Source organism: Schistocerca gregaria, chromosome 7, assembly GCF_023897955.1.
Source record: "Schistocerca gregaria isolate iqSchGreg1 chromosome 7, iqSchGreg1.2, whole genome shotgun sequence".
NCBI lineage: Eukaryota > Metazoa > Arthropoda > Insecta > Orthoptera > Acrididae > Schistocerca > Schistocerca gregaria.
Genome location: NC_064926.1, coordinates 458946753 through 458971018, shown reverse-complemented (window position 1 = coordinate 458971018; position 24266 = coordinate 458946753).

Here is a 24266-nt window from a genome sequence, read left to right as displayed (position 1 = left end):
CTTCAATTGTACCACTGACAGCCATCTTGTTTTTCCTCATTCAATTGTTCCACTGCCCGCCACGTTTGTTTCTACAGCTGGTACAGCAGTGAAACAGTTACAGTGACAGTGGCAACTCAATATATAGTGCTTGACAGTGATGAAGATGATTAACAGAAAAATGTAAGTGAAACATTATGTAAATGGACACACACACACATAGAGTTAAATAATTTCAGGCATAGAAATAACAAGTTTTCAAATTGTAATTTTGTCTGAAACAACTTATCTACTTTAAGGTATAAGTGGTTGCAGATGACAAACTGTGGAACAAAACGGTCACTGCAGGAACACAACACATCAGAAAAACCACACCATGTGGTAAAAAAGGTATGATTTCGTAATTTTATGTGTTTTTTCAAATATCTGTAATTACGATTTAAAAGCTAACAGCTACATGTATACAAGCAAGAAAAAACACTCTTTATCTTTAACAGATGAAAAATAGAAGCCCACTGAGGATGCTGCAACTGCAGTGAATCACGTTTGGGTTAAAAAACAAAATTGTGTTTTGCTAAATGCGGACCCTATCCAAAAATACGTTTACATCTCGCCACTGAAACGCAATGGCTCACAGCCTTTACTTAACGACCGAGAGCAGCAGGCTTCGCCTACAGCTGTTAGTGCTGAAAGACAAGCAATACTGCGTGAAATAACCGCAGAAATCAATATGGGACTTGCGATGAACATACCTGTTAGGACAGTGCGGCGAAATTTGGCGTTGATGGGCTATGGCAGCAGACGACCGACGGGAGTACCTTTGATAACACTACGACATCGCCTGCAGCGCCTGTCGTGGCCTCGTGACGACATTAGTGGTACCCTAGACGACCGGAAAACCGTGGCCTGTCAGATGAGATACGATTTCAGTTGGTAACAGTTAGTAGCAGGGTTCGGGTGTGACCATGGACCGACGGCACTGTGCAAACTGGAGATGGTTCCGTAACAGTGGGGTTGTGTTTACGTGGAATTGACTGGCTTCCATGGTCCAACTGAACGGGTCGTTGACTGGAAATTTTCTTCTCCAAACAATGGCCACAACCGTTCTCGATTTTTGTTCGAAGAACATTCTGGACAGTCCAAGCGAATCATTTGGCCACTCAGATCGCTCGACGTGAATCCCGTCGAACATTTATGGGACATAATCCAGAGGTGATTTCGTGTCAAACTCCGGCACGGCAACACTTTCACAAATATGGACGGCTATAGGGATACTCATGGCTCATTATTTCTGCAGGGGACTTCGAACGACTTGTCAAGTCCATACCACGTAGAGATGCTGCACAATGCTTGGCAAGAGAAGGTCAAACACGATATCAGGCGATATCCCATGACTTCTGTCACGTGAGCGCATATATCCTCCGCTGTTAGTATTGCCGCCTGCCCTTTGTGAGTGGTTATTGCACGATGACGTAGAACATAGATGGTGGTCACATTAATGTAACTGGGCTGTGTGTAAAGAAGCTAACAGCAGTGGAGAAAAAGCTAATTTCGGTCACATAAATGTACTCCATTGTACACCCATATCAATACTAATATCATAAATGCGAAATTAATTCTGCTACGTTTTCACGAGTAAACCGCTGAACAGATTTTGATAAAATTTGGTAAGGAGATAGCTCAAATGCTGAGGAAGAACGTACGCTACTTTATACAGTGTACAGCAAAACATATTTATCGATTTGAAGAATATAACGAGGAATATGGAATAGTAATTACTCTTTGAGAAAGGTATTTAATCTTTAACATTGGAACTTTGTCATGAAAATTCTTCTATTGCTTGATATGTTCTAGTAACACGATTCAAAGTAATGGATACAACGTTTGTACATTCCGCTATGTGTTTAATCCATACTTCCACAGTAATATCAGTCACAAACCCGTCAAAGTACAGCCGGTGAGCGTATTGCGTCTCTTGCAGCTTACTTTGTTGGGTTGAAATGTGCTTGAATAGTTAGTGGTCATGCCGTAAGCATTATTGTTTCACCATACTGAGATCCGGGGTTCAATTCCGTCCGGATCTGTTTTTTTCTGCTATCGTTTGGATATGTATGTTGTACTCATCATTTTATCATCATCTATGTCTAAGTCACCGAAGTGACATCAAATAAAAGGACTTGGACCAAGCTCTTTAATAACGTGACTAGGGTCTCCCAGCCAATTAAGCGATACGCACATTTCATTTCGTTTTACTGATACGCGAGCACAGACATAGGTAACAGCTAAAATGCAATGTTTATACAATCCGCAATGTGTTTAATGCAGGGCAGTTTATATTTCCATACTAATATTATAAGTGTGAAGGAAACTCTGTCAAGTTTTCAGGGCTAAAGAGGTGAAGCGAAATCCAAGAAACCTGGCGTGAGTTAGCTTGGACCCTGACGATGGGTTGTTGGTTTAAAGAGGAGGGAAGGGACCAAATTTCTACATCATCGGTCCCGGGCCCTGACGAAGAAGGTAGGCTACTTTACAAAATGTGTAGTACAAAATGTTTATTGGCTTGAAGAATATTACGCAAATGCTATGATGCGCATTGTTTATGATGCTGAATTCCTTTTCCACCTAGCGTAACTGGAGAGTTTTGGTGGAGATACAACCGTAAGCCCCAGAACCATAATTAAAACTATTACTATAAGCCTCGCCAACGTAAGTCTAATTTAGTTCACAGTTCTATAAGAGCTCAAACTATGAAAGCTCCTCGAATCTAGTAATCTCTTGTCCGCCGAAACATGGATGATTGGAGTCAGGCAGCCTTAAGAGCTGCAGAGAAATTACAACAGTCACAAGCCCGTCACATTTTAGACACTCACGTCCCTTAAAGCTTCCGAGGTTCTTGAAGACTGGCAACGACGACATAATTTAAGGGCTGTACGGAAAACAGAGAGCCGTACCTTTACATGTGAAACGTTAAAAGCTTTTGCTGAGGCTCCATCTGATTATGATCTATAATTGACTGTGTTAATCATAAATGAGTCTTCGTAGAGGGATGGATCAAAACTGTAGGAACCCTAACGCATTAAAATGGAAGGGTATGTGTTTATGTGGTGGCAAAATCGTACGTCCAGTACTAGGGGCGCCAAAGAAACCCTTAAAAATTACTTGTGGACGAATGCAATGAATCGAGGCATTTTTTAAGTATAATTAGAAAATATAATACATACTTTCAGATTCGACGTACAGCAAAATAATAGAAACACATGTACCTACATAGCGGCCGACTGCATACATTTTTAAACATTCATCACTACAGCGTATATACCCAGACATCTCGCAAAGCAGCAGGTGACAGATAGTACCTATATTTACCTGGACGTGTCACTTACCAAAAACGTTTTTGGTTTATGTTAGCTGTAGCGCGTTAGCGTCATTTTGCAGCTGTTTTGGGTCTCTCAGTTAATGATACTTTCATATCGGTTTCATTGTACGAGTTACATGTTGCTGGAGCGCTGCATTCCAGTGACAGCTCTACATAAACATTTGATCAGGTTTTCCTGCTACAAGTTACATAGTTTTTAGCCTGTTACTTTCAGTTGTTTGCCTCCCACAAGGTGGCTTTATTTGGTTTCTTAAATTCCGTGCCCTTTCGCCGGCACTTGTTGGATAAGGGAGACTTAACATCAATTACAGTCGGCAGGTGCTTCTTGTGCGGACTCTTTCGTGTATTCAGCACGATAAGCCATTTACGGCAGACGTCGTACATTGTAAATTAGCTGCGACACGGACGCTGTGTAAAACTATTTATAGATATGTTCGGTGGAGTTCATTTACGCGGCCCCATTTGGTTTTTTCTCTACTACCATAAGCTTCTTTATAATTCAGAGATGGTGTTATTTTAACTTACACCTGAAGATGGGGCTGAGTCTCTGAAACCTGGCAGTGTAAAGACTTCAGTCACTAAATAATTTTAAGACGTCATCCGATGCCAGCGAACTGTTGTCAACGGCCGCTGCGCTGTGACCTTCCGAAACTCGCAGACAATTTTCAGTAGTGAGCGTCCACTCGGGCGTTGTGCGAAGCGGACGGGATCAGTTGGTCTCACGTTTTCTAGCGGAATGGACGCGGTTTGCCGTTTGCGTTTCAAGTTACAGCGTCTGAAATGTTGATCAGAAATGTTCAAGAACGTAGTGTACTTCTGCATCTAATTCTACACTCTAGTAACCACTATGAAGTGCGTGGCAGAGGGTACGGTACATCCTGTTCTGCCTGTTATTAGGGCATTTATCCTTTCCAGTCACGTATTTTGTGCAGGGCGGGCTTTTCCTGCTGGCTCCAAATATATGGGCAGGCTAATCAAAAGGAGCGCTAATTTCACGTCAAGCTATTTTTAACTGTCTTGGGTACGCAAGTTAGAAGTAAAATCGGTATTATGGCAGTCCAATGTCAAATCTAGTGTCGTACGGTAACATTAACCGGACACCTCAAAGTTAACTATGGCCCTACATCACTACTACCGTTTCGTTGATCAGAGGGAACTCATAATATGCTGTACTGTTCTACAAGACGTGTGAACTGTGAAGATGGTAACAGGCAATTATACCTGCTACACCTGCTTGATACCAGTGGGTGAAACAAATTGAGCATAGAACAGCCCCAAATATTATTTAAATAGTGTTGCTGCAGAAACCAGTTGGAAGCCGACATTTTTACAAGTAACTATAAAGCATTCTTAAGGTTGTAAGTAAACAAAAAGCCTAAATGGGACTGAAACTATTAAAACTTGTAGTTACTTACTGATTACATCTTGTGACATGATGACAATCAGGTTTCAATTAAAGATAAGTAGCCCACATAGAATACCGTGGATATTAACGTTTGAAATGCCACAGTATTCTTCTTTGACAGCATATGAAATGCTGTTAAGAGAAAGACATTATTTTATCAAAAAAACTGTAGTTACTTCCATATCTCGACAGATACAAGCTCTGAATATTAATCACACAGCAAAATACGCACCTATCAGATTGCTACCATTTGCAAAAAGCCTCATTGAGAAATCTAGAATCGTTTATAAAATGAGATGGGGGTTACGACGACGTGATTGACGTTGAACGGGGGCAGAACTGAGAGCGCTGTGGGTCACTCTCCCATAGAAATACAGACCAGTATCTCGAGAAAGGAGATAGATATTGTTCTGCTCTAAACTTGAAATACGATTCTTGTACGTTATCTACATTTCGCAAGCAGAATGTATGCCTAAATGAGCCATACACAAAATCTGCACAAAGCGTTTTTATTGTGACGTCTCCAGGAAAGCCTAATAAAAATTCAAGTAAGCCTATACCACACGTGTAAATGTGGAGTCTAAAAAAGGTGCAGAACTAAATAAATTCCTGACGATAAAAACCATAGCTACCAGAACAGGTGGCTGTAAAACCTACAACTCATCAGTGTGATATTTTTTGTGGTAAATACACTCCTGGAAATTGAAATAAGAACACCGTGAATTCATTGTCCCAGGAAGGGGAATCTTTATTGACACATTCCTGGGGTCAGATACGTCACATGACCACACTGACAGAACCACAGGCACATAGACACAGGCAACAGAGCATGCACGATGTCAGCACTAGTGCAGTGTATATCCACCTTTCGCAGCAATGCAGGCTGCTATTCTCCCATGGAGACGATAGTAGAGATGCTGGATGTAGTCCTGTGGAACGGCTAGCCATGCCATTTCCACCTGGCGCCTCAGTTGGACCAGCGTTCGTGCTGGACGTGCAGACCGCGTGAGACGACGCTTCATCCAGTCCCAAACATGCTCAGTGGGGGACAGATCCGGAGATCTTGCTGGCCAGGGTAGTTGACTTACACCTTCTAGAGCACGTTGGGTGGCACGGGATACATGCGGACGTGCATTGTCCTGTTGGAACACCATGTTCCCCTGCCGGTCTAGGAATGGTAGAACGATGGGTTCGATGACGGTTTGGATGTACCGTGCACTATTCAGTGTCCCCTCGACGATCACCAGAGGTGTACGGCCAGTGTAGGAGATCGCTCCCCACACCATGATGCCGGGTGTTGGCCCTGTGTGCCTCGGTCGTATGCAGTCCTGATTGTGGCGCTCACCTGCACGGCGCCAAACACGCATACGACCATCATTGGCACCAAGGCAGATGCGACTTTCATCGCTGAAGACGACACGTCTCCATTCGTCCCTCCATTCACGCCTGTCGCGACACCACTGGAGGCGGGCTGCACGATGTTGGGGCGTGAGCGGAAGACGGCCTAACGGTGTGCGGGACCGTAGCCCAGCTTCATGGAGACGGTTGCGAATGGTCCTCGCCGATAGCCCAGGAGCAACAGTGTCCCTAATTTGCTGGGAAGTGGCGGTGCGGTCCCCTACGGCACTGCGTAGGATCCTACGGTCTTGGCGTGCATCCGTGCGTCGCTGCGGTCCGGTCCCAGGTCGACGGGCACGTGCACCTTCCGCCGACCACTGGCGACAACATCGATGTACTGTGGAGACCTCAAGCCCCACGTGTTGAGAAATTCGGCGGTACGTCCACCCGGCCTCCCGCATGCCCACTATACGCCCTCGCTCAAAGTCCGTCAACTGCACATACGGTTCGCGTCCACGCTGCCGCGGCATGCTACCAGTGTTAAAGACTGCGATGGAGCTCCGTATGCCACGGCAAACTGGCTGACACTGACGGCGGCGGCGCATAAATGCTGTGCAGCTAGCACCATTCGCCGGCCAACACCGCGGTTCCTGGTGTGTCCGCTGTGCCGTGCGTGTGATCATTGCTTGTACAGACCTCTCGCAGTGTCCGGAGCGAGTATGGTGGGTCTGACACACAAGTGTCAATGTGTTCTTTTTTCCATTTCCAGGAGTGTATGTAAATAAAATATGTATTTTCGTAATAGAGAGTACTATACAATGTAAAGACATTCTTTGTATACATAAACATTTTATCTCATTAAGCTTAAAAAAGATTTGGTTCAAAGATCGACTACTACATTTGTCTGTGCTGTGGAAGAATTATGTAGCTTAGCTATTCTGACGTACTGAGTATTTCATGTGTGTATTGCAGTTTGTAATATACAGTAAAAAGTGTTCTTATTCAAAAACCTCTCCCTCCCTGTGGAAATATTTGAGTGAAAAATAATTATTTAAAGTGAGTTGTGTAGAATTGTGCCCCCTGTGTTTCTTTCGTCTTAATGGCGCATAGGCGGCCATTGTGCAATGTTTAATTAAATACTAAATGTTAAGCTTTGGCCTCAAGTTAACATTATCAATACTTTGAATATTGTTAGTAATTTTCAAACATTAATATATGCAAGTTCATTTTATCAGAGGTTATACGGTATTACAAGGATAGATTCAACTGCAGTAAGCAACAAGGCTTAGGTTTGCATTACGATATCTTTGAGTTTCCAATTAAATTTATTTGTATCAAGGAAGTGAGTAATCTAAAATGAAGGCAATTCGTTTTCAATGATAATTATTTATAGTGACTAAAAATCCTTACGCTACATAGGTGCTTATATTGTCTCTCTCTTCGCAACAATTAATTTAACGGGTAATAGTTCAAATGGCTCTAAGCACTAATGGACTTGACTTAACATCTGAGGTCATCAGTCTCCTAGACTTAGAACTGCTTAAACCTAACTGACCTAAGGACATCACACACATCCTTTCCCGAGGCAGGATTCGAACCTGTGACCATAACAGCAGCGCGGTTCCGGACTGAAGCGCCTAGAACCGCTCGTCCACAGTGGCCGGCTTTAACGGGCAACAACAGTAATAGTTTCATGCTACTTCTCATTGTCTTTGAGGTAGCCACGAGCTTAGATAACGTAATTGTACCATTACAAGCAAAACTGCACCCATATTTACCAACACTTGTGCCTGCGAAACAACCTTGGTAATCGTCGACGTATATGTAAGCAGCATATCTGCAAACTCTCAAAATTTCGTGCAATAACTTACTTTATTTGATGCAGCACAGTAACTATGACGAATAACGAAAAGAAAGTCACTCCTTTATCGAGCGAAGGTGTAAGGCTGTAAGATGTAAAACAACCAATTTTTCCACCCAACAGTTTCCTTAAATCGGATGCGAAGTTTTCATAGCGGCCGTCATGTCCGCGCAGTTCAAGCGTGTCACCGACAGTTGGTGTTAACGCGGCTGTACTGCACACGTACAGCAGAGTAAACGCATCGCAGCATTTCGCTTGGGATCGCTCGAAGGTTTGCACGATCCAACAACCAGTACTTCCCTTAAGGGTTTAAAACGATTTCGCGTAATGCAATTTGGAGCCGACAGTTACAGTCATCGGTCGGTGAATTAAAGAGCGAGCAGCGCTCTTAGCGGGTGAAGCTGCCTTTTCCACAAGAATCTTGCAACTGCCCAAGAGGCGCGATAAAAATCAATTGCCCGTTTTCTGTCTAGCATTGCAGTGCAGCAGCTATGATTTACGTTGAGTCTCCTCGTTTGACATTAGTTACCAGCATCATGCACTTCAGTGTGTGTACTTATTGACACACTTAATTTCTCAGAAGTGATGGATAAACGTACTACATCGCAAGAAAATGTGCACAATACCAAGACGGGTATTTGCGGAGTAAAGAGCGTACGGTCGTCCGTAATTATAGCTTGTATTAAAGATTCCACACTAAAGAGTTATTGATTAGTACTGGTAGACCCTATCTGAGTGCCGCACTTTATACGAAAAGAAACTTTTCCAAGATAGGACCCATCACAGAAAAACGCAAACAGCTTACGGGAATCGCCAAGGCAGTACGCTAAGACAGTCTTACAAAATCGGTAATTTGGTTATGTCAGCAGTTTTTCATGTTTGTCGAGTTATCTAGCAACTCCCAGGCAACTTGCATTCGTTGCAGTTTTTGTTCGAAACTAAACAGTTTCTTGGGTTGAGCGAACTGTTATTTTATCATCAGCGACCTCCGTGATTGTGGTTCGGCGATCGACCGTAGTCATTTTTTCACTTCTGCCTTGATTTCATTAGTTAATGTACTGTGGTGATCAGGGCGCTCGTCACCTTTAACGTTTCCACGGTCTTTTTCGAAACCCATATGCCACTCGTAAAGCCTTGTTTTACTCATTAGCAGACTCGATAAAAGCAGTACTGGACTTGTCTAAAACTGATGTGCTTTATTCTGTTCTTGAAGCAAAATTTAGTACACATTACCTGAGCCATTTTTATGCAAAATAAGTAATCTCCGAGACTAACAAAACATCTATAGGCCTATCCTTCTTGACATATCACAATACAGTAAATATCAGGTATGGCTAACATTGTACAGAAATTTTCGGACATGTTTACCAACACAGCGTCAAAAGTCCTGTGAAGAGGACTAATACAACACGCGAAATTTCCAATTTGAACACCTCCCACATAGTAAGATTTGTGCGTTTCAGCACAATCCGTCAAAGAAAACTACCTCTTAGAGGAAACACAATGTGAGAATAAGACTTAATTCTAAAGAATAACTGCACTATACGTGCCGAAAATACTATAAGTTCATGAGGAGATAGTAGATGAAGATGCATTCAGATGATCAGGCATTCTGCTGTATATTCGTAGCATATTACGAATACTAACTTGTGACTTCAGTTCCTACATTAATGTAATGTAATTAATGTCTTCCGTAAGAGGCCCATTGTCTCCTGTATTACGAATAGTGTCAGCTTTTTTATCTAAAAATAAACCCTACTTGGACATGTCTGCCCACTGTGTTTCCACTGATTTAAAGTCCGCACAACCTGTAGACGCAGCTAGATAAGCATACGGGGACTCATGTTCTACATGTATTCTCATATATACTCGAAAACAAGTACTGTTTGTAGCTATTCAATTATTTTTTTGTATTTATATTATATACACATGTAGTAGTGCAGTTAACCGAGTTTCTCCAAAATTCTGAGCACTAATGCGACGCTTATTGTTTTTACATTTTTACAAAAAAAAAAAAAGGTTCAAATGGCTCTGAGCACTATGGGACTTAACATCTGTGGTCATCAGTCCCCTAGAACTTAGAACTACTTAAACCTACCTAACCTAAGGACATCACACACATCCATGCCCGAGGCAGGATTCGAACCTGCGACCAGAGCAGTCGCGCGATTCCGGACTGCGCGCCTGGAACCGCTAGACCACCGCGGCCGGCACATTTTTACAGGTAATACGGTAACGATATGTTTGAAACTCTGTACTGACGGGTTTTTGTTTTTACAAATGACAAAACGGCAGTTGTTCCGTGTATTCCTGTATTTGCTGCACTGCTAGTCATTTCGTTCACCGCTCCCACATGGGTGAAAGACAAACTAACAGCTTAGCAGGAAGTATTCAGTTTTCTTCAATAAAAGGTGTGAAATGTTTTGTTGTGCTTTCGCTTCTGTCCACAATGTCTGGTTCTTACACGAAGTATGTGTGTATATTTTACGGATTCTTGTAGTGCGTTAGATATTAATATTATGTCGTCTCAAAACTCCGTCATTCATCGTGTTTTAGATCTGAGGTCCTACGTATAACTGCGAAACAGATATGCAGGGAGTGTAAGTACAGATATTTTTATATGTGGTACCTTAATATGTGTCCACTTCAGTGTGTTGCTTATTTTTCCTCTCCGTCGAACAGTATTCCCACAAACACGTGGCAAGCTTTACGACCCAATGTTTTCTGAACGCTCATACTGCATCACTAAGTGGGCTATATCTGTCAGTATAGACTTAACGTTCTGTGTTCACGCACCTAGGCTTCAACACCTGACCTGCTGTCTAGGGGGAGACCAGCATTAATGGCTTGCTCTTGCCACGTGTTAAGTGGAGGCGCTAACCAATATGAAAGCGTACGATTTGTAATGGCTATAGTTATTAGTCTGGAAATGACGTTAATACTGTTGTAATATTGTTCAGTAAGCCGTCTGCAGTCACCAATAGAATTATCTGCACCTATACAAGTTACACTCTGTATAATAACTCCTATCTTACAGTTCGTATTACTTTAGACAGAATTACTCTCAAATAGAAAAGCATTCGCATCTGATAGGTAACAGTATCACTCTTTAGCCTCAGTCTCCAAATACACTGACTTAATATGGCCAAATGTGTCCACAAATCTGTTCCTGTTTCTCAAACAGTATTACATGTGGAACGAAATGTTACTTCCTTTCACAAATCTTTCAGTGCAACCAAACGCTGCACATGATATCATCATTAAAAAAAACCTTTACTGAAAATACTGCAATGAAGATAACCTTAACAGTCTTCCTGAAGTCACCTGCAAACGGACGCCGCCGCTAGTCACCAGACCGACATGTTGGTTTCAGTACAATAATGTCCCGCGCAGTTTACACCAAATATGGTTCAAGGATGTCTCACAGTCCGCCTGCGAAAATGATTCACACAACAACCTGACTTCCAGTTCGTTGCATGTTACTGCCGTTCCAATTGACATACGTCAGCTCTTAACCTTATGGAAGAAACTGAAATGGCACTTTAAAAAAGTGAAACATACAAGGGCAACTGATGCAGAAAGGTGAGTGGCCTGATGAATTCACAGAAACGTTAATGATGCCAATACCAAGAAAATAAATGCCACGGTATGGTCAGATTGTATGAGAATAGATTTAATATTTCTTTCGGAACAAAACATACTTCTAATAATAAACACACGTTTGCAATATGAAATTGACAGAGATTTGGATGAAGAAGAGTTCAGACTGAGTTTAGACAGAAGTACAAGAGATGCAATCAGATTGTTACGAATAATTGGACCAAGTTACCTAGAAAAAGATACTGAAGTTTTTGATGATTTTGAAAATACATTTGACAGATGTCCTGAAGGAGACTGGAGTTAACTGGAAGGAAAAAAGCAAGTTATGCACCACACAAAAAATGAAAATAAGAATAGATGATGAGGTGGCAGGAGAAATTAAAATTGGGAGAGGAGCTTGACAAAACTGTTGTCTTTTACTTCCTCTGTATAATTACTATTTAGATGATATTTCTTACAACAAAAAATTGTAGAGGCATTAAGACATGAAAACGTAAAGGAGATAAACAATATCTTAAAGGAACTGAACAACAGCTTTGAGGAATACCGAATTTAAGATACACGAAAGAAGACTGAAGGAAATAAAGGAAGAAAAAACTAAAAATTAGGGATGAGCTTGTGGAACAAGTTGCAAACTGCAGGTAGCTAGGATACAAAATATAAGTGCATTCAAATGGAAACTTAACACCCGCCACAATGGGACCAGGGAATAGTTGCAACAACAGTAACCACCACACACGTTAAGACACTTATTCCACTGGGAGAACTCGACGAACAGAGCAGTCGAGGAAGAAGGTTATCACCTTACTCGGACTTTGTGAACAACTTCGGATTTCTTTGCCGGGGGAGATATGGGACGTTTCAATTGTTGACTTTGCCATTTGCCCTCGGGCTCTAAGTCGTACACCACGTAAGGCGGTGATGACCTCCTTCAATTGGCTCTGCTCGTCGAGTTCCTCGAGCGTGGAAGCGCATTCAGTCTGCCACGTTATGGAGACACTGTAGAAAATGCTAAGCATCGCTAACTCAAAGGCCGGCCCCGGTGGCCGAGCGGTTCTAGGCGCTTCACTCCGGAACCGCGCGGCTGCTACGGTCGCAGGTCCGAATTGTGCCTCGGGCATGGATATGTGTGTTGTCCTTAGGTTAGTTAGGTTTAAGTAGTTCTAAGTTCTAGGGGACTGATGACCTCAGATGTTAAGTCCCATAGTGCTCAGCGCCTTTTGAATCACTAACTCAAAAAGCCCAGGAATATCGCCGACCCGAAGCATCCTGTTGCACGATAACGCTCGTCCTCACACTGTCAATCGGACGAAGGCTACTCTTCAGCGATTTGATTGGAACACACTGCCAGAGCCTCCGCACAGCCCGGCTCGTTCACCGTGTGATTCTCGCATCTGTCGTGACCTAAAGAAAGACATACGTGGTGTTGCTTTCAGCCAGATGTGGAAGTAAAAGATTGTACATGGTTGTGGATTCGTTAGCGGCCTACCGCATTCTACGAAACAGAAATTGATCATCTCATCTCCCAGTGGGATAAATGCCGTAGAGCATATGGTGATCACCTTTGAATGGAATCATTTCACTGTCCCGTTGTGACGGACGTCCGGTTTTCATTTGATGTCGCTCATTACCAGTGACAAAAGTAGTCATGAAATACAAAAAGTATTATTATTGCAGAAGGAATGGTCTACAGGTGTATTTCCATTGTTCCATGAAATGAACGATTAAGGAAAAGATTACTGAAGTGTTGCGTAAGGAGTGTTGATCTGTATGTTGTTGAAAGATGAACACTGCGGCGGAAAGAGAAGGAATGCTTAGAGACTTGTGAAATACGGATCTGTACAAGACTGGAAGGATTAACATTGACAGGGTGTGTTTCAATGGGTGAACGACAAAGGCAAAGTTGGTTAAAAGGACGAATACAGTTGGCTAGAATACTGCTTAGGAAGATATGCATAATCAAGGATTCAGTGGAAGAAATGGTGTCTTGGCAGGCCACCAGCGAAAGAAAAAGAGGCCAGTTAATTGACGAAATTCAGGTACGCAGCTACGAAAAGAATGACGAAAAATCGAGGGGACTAGGTAATGCTGAACTTGGCCTCGATGAACCTGCTGAATGGGCAGAGCTCACCCCTATCATCACTATAACCATCCTCTCCGTTCTTAACATTCCCTCCAAACTCTGCACAGTGAATCGTCTAACTGTCATCACCTTCGCAAACTCTGTGCTTAAAACACTTGCAGGCAGAGCTTACACTGTCTCGGATCCAGATAGTTTGAAGAGCTTGCCCACCGAAAGCCAGTGCTAAGAGAAAATCAACATGTCACAATTTAATACCACACTGTAAATCAAAGCGAATCTGGGTTCATTGGAGGATGGTTTGTTACTACGGAAGGATGGAACTTGCAAAATACCTTACCAGTATGCTATAGCTTACATAGGTGATAGTAAACGCACCGAAGAGGAACTTGCACTGAACATCAACACTGGACTCACCTTTCGCAACCAACCAAGTCTGCTATTGGCGAATACTGTAGCTCCACCAGATATTCAATGGAGTATAATAAAAGAACACTTTTGGTTGCAACACATTTTTTCGGGCTCTGCTTTTAGATAATCCGTGGAAATACGCACGTTGAAAGTTTGACGAACCCGATAGCGATTACCAGTTGGATAATCCATGGAATCCCACCACTTCCATGATTCGCTCTAACCGAAGACGACAGAGTGCACAATGGTACTGAGGCACCAGGAGCAGTAGACATGATTTTCAGTTGCTGGGTGTCAGTACACTGAGATAAATCCCAAACTTTTCATGGAACAGAGTGTAACGCTGTTGATGGCAATCCGTCCAATGGATTTGATTGTTTGAATCTCTCCTCCGTTTTATGTTTTGTGTGGTATCAGAGGAAAGCTACATTTCGTTTGCTCCACATACAATTCTGGATTCAAAATGAAAATTATTCAATTGAATGGCTATAGTTAGCTCGAGGCAATTGACCTAGCTCCTTTTTAAAAATGTCTTCAAACCGAGGAAGACAGCCATGACCTGTGTAGAGTTATTAAGTGGAGTAAACTTGTAGAACACTGCCTCGCCAACTTAAATGAGTTGCAGATTCAGCACGGAAGTTCACAGATTGCTGCTATATGAACTTCGAAGTCCGAAGCTCGTGGTCTCGAGGTCGGGTTCTCGTGTCCCGATCACGGGGCCCCGGGTTCGATTCCCGGCGGTGTCAGGACTTCCACCAGCGTAGGGATGACTCAGTGTTTGTGTTGCCCTCATCATTTCATCATTATTCATGAAAGTGGCGATACTGAACTGAGAAAAGGTTGGGAATTTGTAAGGAGGGTTAAAACAGCGCAGTTGAGCGCCACACAAGCCAAACATAATCATCAACTTCGTCACTTTGTTTATAGGTGCTGATGTAATGTGCACATTATGTGCACATGCCTGAGTTACCTTCATTTCCTGATCACTTTATCAGCCGACTGAAAAACGCTTAGAATCTTGGCTAATTATTACAGCCATAAAGAAAAGGAATGATTCTAATTTAGCTTTGTTATCTAACGCGTAGTTTTATAAGAGACAAAGACTAACAAGAGTACTATTTGGGCCTCTGTAAGGTAAAATCAGTTTTAGTGGAGAGTACTGAATGTAATTTTCCTTAAATAAAATCTAATTGATTCCTTTATTCAGAAATTTTCAGGATGCTGCTTAAGATTGGGGGCTCAATTTTCCCAACCATCTTATTTCCACTCGATTTGAAAATCGTTCGCAACAGTGCCAAACTACACAAGAATAAATTACTCTTACTCACTTCTGTTACCTAAACTGATGGATATAAGTGAAACAAACTTCAGTATTTCATTAGACTGCAGAACTAAGCGGCACAGTGTTTGAGGCTCAAAAATTACGATAAGCAATAAAATTAGGAATCCACTTGTTACACCCCATGTAGAAATAGCATCTTACTTGGCAAAGTGAACTCACAGTCACTTATACGTGATCCAGGTGTATAACCAATAAATTAAGTATGGGTATATGTCCGCGGACTTCCTTCGGTCTGTTCTAGTTGTCGTCTTCAGTCCTGAGACTGGTTTGATGCAGCTCTCCTTGTTACTCTAGCCTGTGCGAGCTTCTTCATCACCCAGTACCTACTGCAACCTACATCATTCTGAATCTGCTTAGTGTATTCATCTCTTGGTCTCCCTCCACGAATTTTATCCTCCACTCTGCCCTCCAATGCTAAATTTGTGATCCCTTGATGACTCAGAACATGTCCTACCAAACGGTCCCTTCTTCTCGTTAAGTTGTGCCACAAACTCCTCCGCAATTCTAATCAATACCTCCTCCTTAGGTATGTGATCTACCCATCTAATCTTTAGCATTCTTCTGTAGCACCACATTTCAAAAGCTTCTATTCTCTTCCTGCCCATACTATTTATTGTCCATGTTTCACTTCCATACATGGCTACACTCCATACAAATACTTTCAGAAACGACTTCCTGACACTTAAATCCATACTCGATGTTAACAAATTTCTCTTCTGCAGAAACGCTTTTCCTTGTCATTGCCAGTCTACATTTTATATCTTCTCTACTTCGACCATCATCAGTTATTTTGCTCCCCAAATAGCATAACTCCTTTACTACTTTAAGTGTCTCATTTCCTAATCTAATTCCCTCAGCATCACCCGACTTAATTCGACTACATTCCATTATCCTCGTTCTGTTTTTGTTGAAGTTCATCTTATATCCTCCTTTCAAGACACTGTCCATTCCGTTCATCTGCTCTTCCAAGTCCTTTGCTGTCTCTGACAGAATTACAATGTCATCGGCGAACCTCAAAGTTTTAATTTCTTCTCCATGGATTTTAATTCTTATTCTGAATTTTTCTTTTGTTCGCTTTGCTGGTTGCTCGATAAACAGACTGAATAACATCGGGAATAGGCTACAACCCTGTGTCACTCCCTTCCCAAACACTGTTTCCCTTTCATGCCTCTCGACTCTTATAACTGCCATCTGGCTTCTGTACAAATTGTAAATAGCCTTTCGCTCCCTGTATTTTACCCCTGCCACCTTCAGAATTTGAAACAGAGTATTCCCGTCAACATTATCAAAAGCTTTCTCTAAGTCTACAAATGTTAGAAACGTAGGTTTGCCTTTTCTTAATCTAGCTTCTAAGATAAGTCGTAGGTCGTAGGGTCAGTATTGCCTGACGTGTACCAATATTTCTACGGAATCCAAACTGATCTTCCCCGAGGTCGGCTTCTACCAGTTTTACTATTCGTCTGTGAAGAATTCTTGTTAGTAATTTGCCGCCGTGGCTTATTAAACCGATAATTCGGTAATTTGCACATTTGTCAAGCCCTGATTTCTTTGGGATTGGAATTATTATTTTCTTTTTGAAGTCTGAGAGCATTTCGTCTGTCTTATACATCTTGTTCACCAGATGGTAGAGCTTTGACAGGGCTGGCTCTCCCAAGGCTATCAGTAGTTTTAGTGGAACGTTGTCTACTCCCGAGGCCTTGTGTCGACTTAAGTCTTTCAGTGCTTTGACAAACTCTTCACGCAGTATCGTATCTCCCATTTCATCTTCATGTACATCCTCTTCCATTTCCATAATATTGTCCTCAAGAACATACGTATTATAAAAATGGATGTACGTATATGTCTACAAATAGGTAGGTTCAGTACCTTCTCCTAAATCACTGGGCTGATTGCAACCGAACTTGGTACACATATGACGTATTGTCTGGAAGGAATCGCTATGGGAATAAGAACCACCCACCTATCAAAGGAGGGAGGGGGGGATGGGGTGAATGTGAAAATCAATGTAACCCATGATGGGCGAATGCCCATACTTATGTCATCCAGTATTTGAGAATGATAGCACTCAGTGATTTTGAAAAAGCATCGCACACAATTTCAAAGCTTTGCAAAGCATTGTCTTGTTGAAAACCCGCACCAATTGATGAAGGAGAAAAAGTTTATCGCTTACTACATTTTCGTTGCTCATGCAGTAAAACTGCCGCAAGAAGTGAGACGTTTTAATTTATTACTTCTTTACTACTAACTCAAGTCACACTATTGGATGCGTCTGCAGAATCAAATCGTTGTACAGCCCATAGTTACGGCACCATAGACTTTGAACTGCGTAAAATGAAACTGCAGGGTGAAATTAGCTAAAGATACAAGTGAATTGCGTGCACAAATACGTATGAAATATGTTAAATAGATGTGAAATATATGTAATGAGCGTACTTGAACAAAACGAAAGAGCTCCTCCTAAACCCCAGGAAAGATTTCAACCAAGTTTGGTATGAATCATGATAATTACGAACTGAAAATAATAGTGTGAGGGTAGAAACCGCCAGCGTCCTGTTGGCTTGAACATGATAACGTGAGTGAGAAGAAGGGAGAATGAGATGGACAGATACAGAGGAGGGAGTGGGAGATGATATGGAGAGAGGGGAAGAGGAAACTTCACAAAGGGGAATCGTGGAATGGACAAACAGGGGAGAGGAAGGTATGGACAAAGAAAGGAAAGAGGAAGAGATGGAATTAGAAGGGAGGAGCAAATGGATGGAGGGGGAAGGAGCAGATGTATGGGGAGAAGCAAATAGTCAGAGGAGGGGGAGAAGCAAATGGTCAGGGAGTGGAGGAGAAGATGGACAGAGAGATGGGGGAGGAGGGGATGAATATACGTACAGAGAGGGGGGGGGGGGCAGGAGAGAATAGAAGAGAGTGCAGGGACAGAGGAGGTGGACAGAGTGAAGGGATGGAGGAGGTCGACGGAAAGGGGTCGAAGGAAGAGGTGGACAAAGAGAGGGAAAGAGGGGATGAAGTAATACAAGACTGGAATAAATACATACCCGGGCAATGGTAGGTACTCAGTTGTTCAATAAAGTACAACTGCAGATGCTTTGGTAAAAATAGCGAAATGTATGTGTCAGTAACAAACAAATAAGTAGGCTGTTACGCGAAGATGATTTTATGATGACTACACTGTAAGGTGTAACATCAGGAAATGGATACACAGACGGAGATATTTGATATTAATGTGTCCGTTGTTTTTTTTTATTTATTGTTGCCTAACGGCAGAATTGGTTTAACTCACCTGGATTCCTTTGCTATTGCCTGAAATGACTTTAACCAATCTTAATCAGATATTAAGCTCATGTTACCCTTTATGGATGTTGACTTGGACACTGTGGGTAAAATCACGGACAGTGTTTACTTGTACTGAGACTAATGGCTGGTCATGGAAACTTAGGTCACAATAGCAATACAATTAGTTTATAGAGTGACTACCATATGTCATGGAGATTTACCAAAGTCATGTTGAAATTTTTTCACTCAGCCCTCGTCTGTTTATGAATGACAGCTATAATTATTTTTGAAATCAGTTACAATATTTAGAGCCATCTATTGTAACTTGTATCGGTCGGTATGCTGGAAATAAACGACTGTTAAAATCTATGCATAGCAGCTGACTCATAGAACTGTTATCAGTAATACTGTAAACAGACTGCCATTTTAACTCCGCGCTATTTAATAGGGTTCAAGGTAGGAATTCTACACATCCATGTCAAGGTACGATGCTACGCCATACGGCAAGATTATAAAGCTACTCATCATCATAGTTGATGGTAACACAGCCAAAATTCGAAGTCTCTAAGGAGGAGGCCAAAAGAATTTTTCGTTGACATGGAGATTATTAGAGACTCAAAACCGGCTTTATTAGATTAGGATGGAAAACAAATCTTTCATGATCCGGCTGAAGGGAAATTCGGTACATCACCCATGAATTCTAAACATGAGTTCCCACACCGATTGCAGCATCTTCTCTTGACGTTACCGCCGTATCGTTGTATGTTGTCTATTAAACTGGATGTAACTTCGCTGGTAGCAATGGACATGAAAGGTCCATTTGAAATTACCCTGATTAAAGGAGACCCATTCACAAAATTAATAAAACCCAAAGGATATATAATACTGTGAACAACAAATTATCGCTGTTTGTAAATCCCGTAATTGTCTCCCGTTCCGACGGAAAAGTTTTACATTTGCCTGAAAGTTGCCTGCAATCCTCACCTGCAATGGAGTAAAGGCGTGGCGCCTTGGGACGTCTCATTCGGATTCAATGACCCTTCAAACAGCGAGGTGTCCAGACACGCGAAAAAAAGGGCAGAGCTAAGATATTCATGTGACGTGTAAGTTGGGATAGTGATGTCACATTGGCAACAAAATCTACTGCATTTATTCCCAACGGCACCTTGGACGTGTCACATAATGGGAACGTTACCACAGCTCCTCCTGCCAACATTTCACCCTTTTTTTCGATGCCTTTGTGATGAAGGACCTAACAGCGACGCCCAGCGTTGAAATCAGACGATTTTCTCATGAGTGTCCGAGGAAAACATTTCAAATACACCAACACGCAGAATCGACACGAAAAGGCGTCAGAGGTTTGCATAGTGGGACGTCTATTACAATACCTTTTTCATTGGGGTGTTAATTCCCACGCATTTCGCTATTGAAAACGACGTTTCGCAGTGGAATGAGCAATGAGCAACAGAGCAACGATTTTAGAAACCTGTGACATTGGTGAAAACTTCCAGGCAAGTCAACCCTTCTCTAAGGACATCATGGGGCTGCAACCCAACTGAGCGTGATCTCACGCCTTTGGGGTGCAGCGTGACCGCAATTTTTGGTCTCATTTACGGGTTTCAACCACTAGGGACCGTTCAAAACAATTCAACGAAACGTGAACTTCATCCGAAGCAGGTATGGATATTTATGCTTTGTCAGCCCTCTTGTTTTGCCCCCTCCCCTCCCCCCCCCGTGGCTTTATGTTGGGCAGCGCAACAGTGACACATGCGTCATCCTTACAGGGTAAGGGCTCTAGATGTGATACAATAGGTCACCTTTGTCGTCTAGCTTCTTGTATCCCCATCTGGCCCAAGTTCTTCCTACGTCGGTGGTGTTGGGGAGCCGAATCCTCGGGGCATTAGGATATTTTGTGAGCACAGGGCTGCTTTTTAGAAACCCTCATCCTCCCTAGTAGTCGTGGAGGCCTCTGACTAGGCCACATCCGCTATCGAGCAGTGGCGATTTATGTAAGCACGATGATCAAGATGGAAACGTCACACACCAGTCTGATGAGCACCTTGATAAACGAACTGCCACCATCTTATCGTCTGGCACTGGCAGCAGTGGCTCACATCTCACCATCGCTTGCACACATACGAATCTTTTTTGTGGAATAAAGTTATGTACATATGGAACTACCAACTATCAGGGCGGCAACGGCACGTGATATAAAGGGTGTTACGAAAAGGTACGGCCAAACTTTCAGGAAACATTCCTCACACACAAAGAAAGAAAATATGTTACGTGGACATGTGTCCGGAAACGCTTACTTTCCATGTTAGAGCTCATTTCATTACTTCTCTTCAAATTACATTAATCATGGGATGGAAACACACAGCAACAGAACGTACCAGCGTGACTTCAAACACTTTGTTACACCCTCCGTCGCATGGAATCCCTGATGCGCTGATGCAGCCCTGGAGAATGGCGTATTGTATCACTGCCGTCTAAAATACGAGCACGAAGAGTCTCTACATTCGGTACCGGGGTTGCGTAGACAAGAGCTTTCAAATGCCCCCATAAATGAAAGCCAGGAGGGTTGAGATCAGGAGAGCGTGGACGCCATGGAATTGGCTCGCCTCTACCAATCCATCGGTCACCGAATCTGCTGTTGAGAAGCGTACGAACACTTCGACTGAAATGTGCAGGAGCTCCATCGCGCATGAACCACATGTGTCGTACTTGTAAAGGCACATGTTCTAGCAGCACAGGTAGAGTATCCCGTATAAAATCATGATAACGTGCTCCATTAAGCGTAGGTGGAAGAACATGGGGCCCAATCAATACATCATGAATATTGCCTGCCCAAACGTTCACAGAAAATCTGTGTTGATGACGTGATTGCGCAATTGCGTGCGGATTCTCGTCAGCCCACACATGTTGTGAAAATTTACTATTTGATCACGTTGGAATGAAGCATCATCCCTAAAGAGAACATTTGCACTAAAATGAGGATTGACACATTGTTGGATGAAGCATTCGCAGAAGTGTACCGTGGAGGCCAATCAGCTGCTGATTGTGTCTGCACACGCTGTACGTGGTACGGAAACAACTGGTTCTCCCGTAGCACTCTCCATACGTGGTCAACGTTACGTTGTAGAGCAGCAACTTCTCTGACGCTGAAATTAGGGTTATCGTCAACTCCACGAAGAATTGCCTCGTCCATTGCAGGTGTCTTCGTCGTTCTAGGTCTTCCCCAGTCTTGAGTCATAGGCTGGAATGTTCCGTGCTCCCTAAGAAGCCGATCAATTGCTTCGAACGTCTTCCTGTCGGGACACCTTCGTTCTGGAAATCTGTCTCGATACAAACGTACCGCGCCACGGCTATTGCCCCGTGCTAATCCATACATCAAATGGCCATCTGCCAACTCCGCATTTGTAAACATTGCACTGACTGCAAAACCACGTTCGTGACGAACATCAACCTGTTGACGCTACGTACTGATGTGCTTGATGCTAGTACTGTAGAGCAATGAGTCGTATGTCAACACAAGCACCGAAGTCAACATTAACTTCCTTCAATTGGGCCAACTGGCGCTGTATCGAGGAAGTACAATACATACTGACGAAACTACAATGAGCTCTAACATAAGCGTTTCCGGACACATGTCCACATAACATCTTTTCTTTATTTGTGTGTGAGGAATGCTTCCTGAAAGTTTGGCCGTATCTTTTCGTAACACCCTGTATAGTGGATGTTACCTCTAAGACTACCGATTAATACCATAGAGAGGCGCAACCAACAGTGACATGGTCAGTGGTAAGGCGTGGGGTGCACCACGTGCACCTGGATACGGAGATGCGCTCCCTGTGGTATCACATAGGAAGTGGGAAATATGTGACTCGTTCGAGGTTACATACATTTCACATTATTCAAATAACTTACGGGTTTGCTTCCGGGTGACGTCGTCAACTACCGCCGATATTTCGACAGGAGCACACTCTGCCATTCTCAAGGCACAAATGAAGGAGGAAGCAATACGCAAGGGAATTTAATACCTCGGTTCACAGAGGAGAAACAAGGAAGATGCCACACACAGAACAAGTAACCGCAGAGTCAACACACAACCAAAGATAACCAACATCATAAAGATCGTTAGTGACAATTAATCAACAGGTGAGGTAGCAGTAATTCTGTCCCTCTGTTTTTTTTATGAGAGACAGAGCCGGATTCCAAGCAGCATTTAAACAAAATCCACCATCTCTGTTTATAAGGTTGCTTGATAGTTTGATTTCAGCAGCTTCCTTAATAACACCATCCCAATAGCTGGACGTGCAAGCCAAAATCTCCGTGGTGTTGTATTCAATAGGATGACCGGTGTCAAGGCAATGTTCTTCAATAGCGGATTTGCTCAGCTGTTGTAAGCGTGTGTGACGTTTATGTTCAATACACCGGTCATCCACAGTCAGACAATTAGGACTGTGGAAGACGACACTTCATGATTTTGCAAATACTGGAAATCACCGATAAAATACGTTGCAGCAAACCCAGACGATTTCACATTTCACCTAGCTGGGTTGAAGTTGCTTTCGAAAGCAATCAGTATGTAGTTATAATCTTAGGAAGTGCGTATCTGCATGCCACACAAATTGTCAAAAAAACGTTAGATCTTGTTAAGTCAAGAAGGTGGAGAATATTACAAATTTTATTGTAGTGTAGATATTGACCTAATCCTTTCATCCCTTGTCATATAAATATGTATCTCAGAATAATATTCTTTTGTATTTTGTAGGAAATAGGAGCATTGGTAGAGGTACAGTAAGAGAGGATGGCGCTACAGACTCCTCTGTACGGTACTTTGAAGCCGGCGCCGTCATGTTAGATGCCCCAAAAAATTAGCAGGTTACTGCGTACATTTGCTTCTTGTTTTTAATTTCTGTCACGTGCGAACAACAGTGTTTTAAATACAAAATGTTGCAGTGCTTTCGTGAATAACAAGGCGACCGGAAGATAATTCCCAGACGTTTCCCTGATTTTAAACGCATTTTTGATCCACTAATACAAAGCATTTCGCTTCGTTAACGTAACTTTTTTGTTATATGTTTCGAATAACCAAGAACGGAAGTGATATGCAAAGACTCATTTCGCAAACCAGTATTTTCCTTCACAATGATCGACGAAACTGATGTTCGATCTATGTCATCGTATCAAAAATGTTGGGAACATGTTTCGCTGTGCTTGGTCAGTTTCCAGTCTTTCCTTCTCAAAGTGTTCACCTTAAAATATTTTCGAGTTGGACTGGTAGGAAATACGAAGTCAAATGACTGAAATAAAGCAGCTGCAGGAAAAGTAATCAAAATTCATGAACATAAAGAAAATGTCGCTTGAACGAGTCTACTTACAAATGAAATGTGATTCCTTTAGACTTTACACTATACTCAGGAAGATTAAGTCTGCATTTTTAACAAATGGGTCAACTAACACGGTGGACGTCGGCTTCAAGTTTATGACGTCTCGACAACTCACCTTATTATACTCCTATGGGAACTTTCGCTTCATTTATGATGAGGGTATCTTTGACGTTACGTGCGTGGTAGGCTATATCTCAGT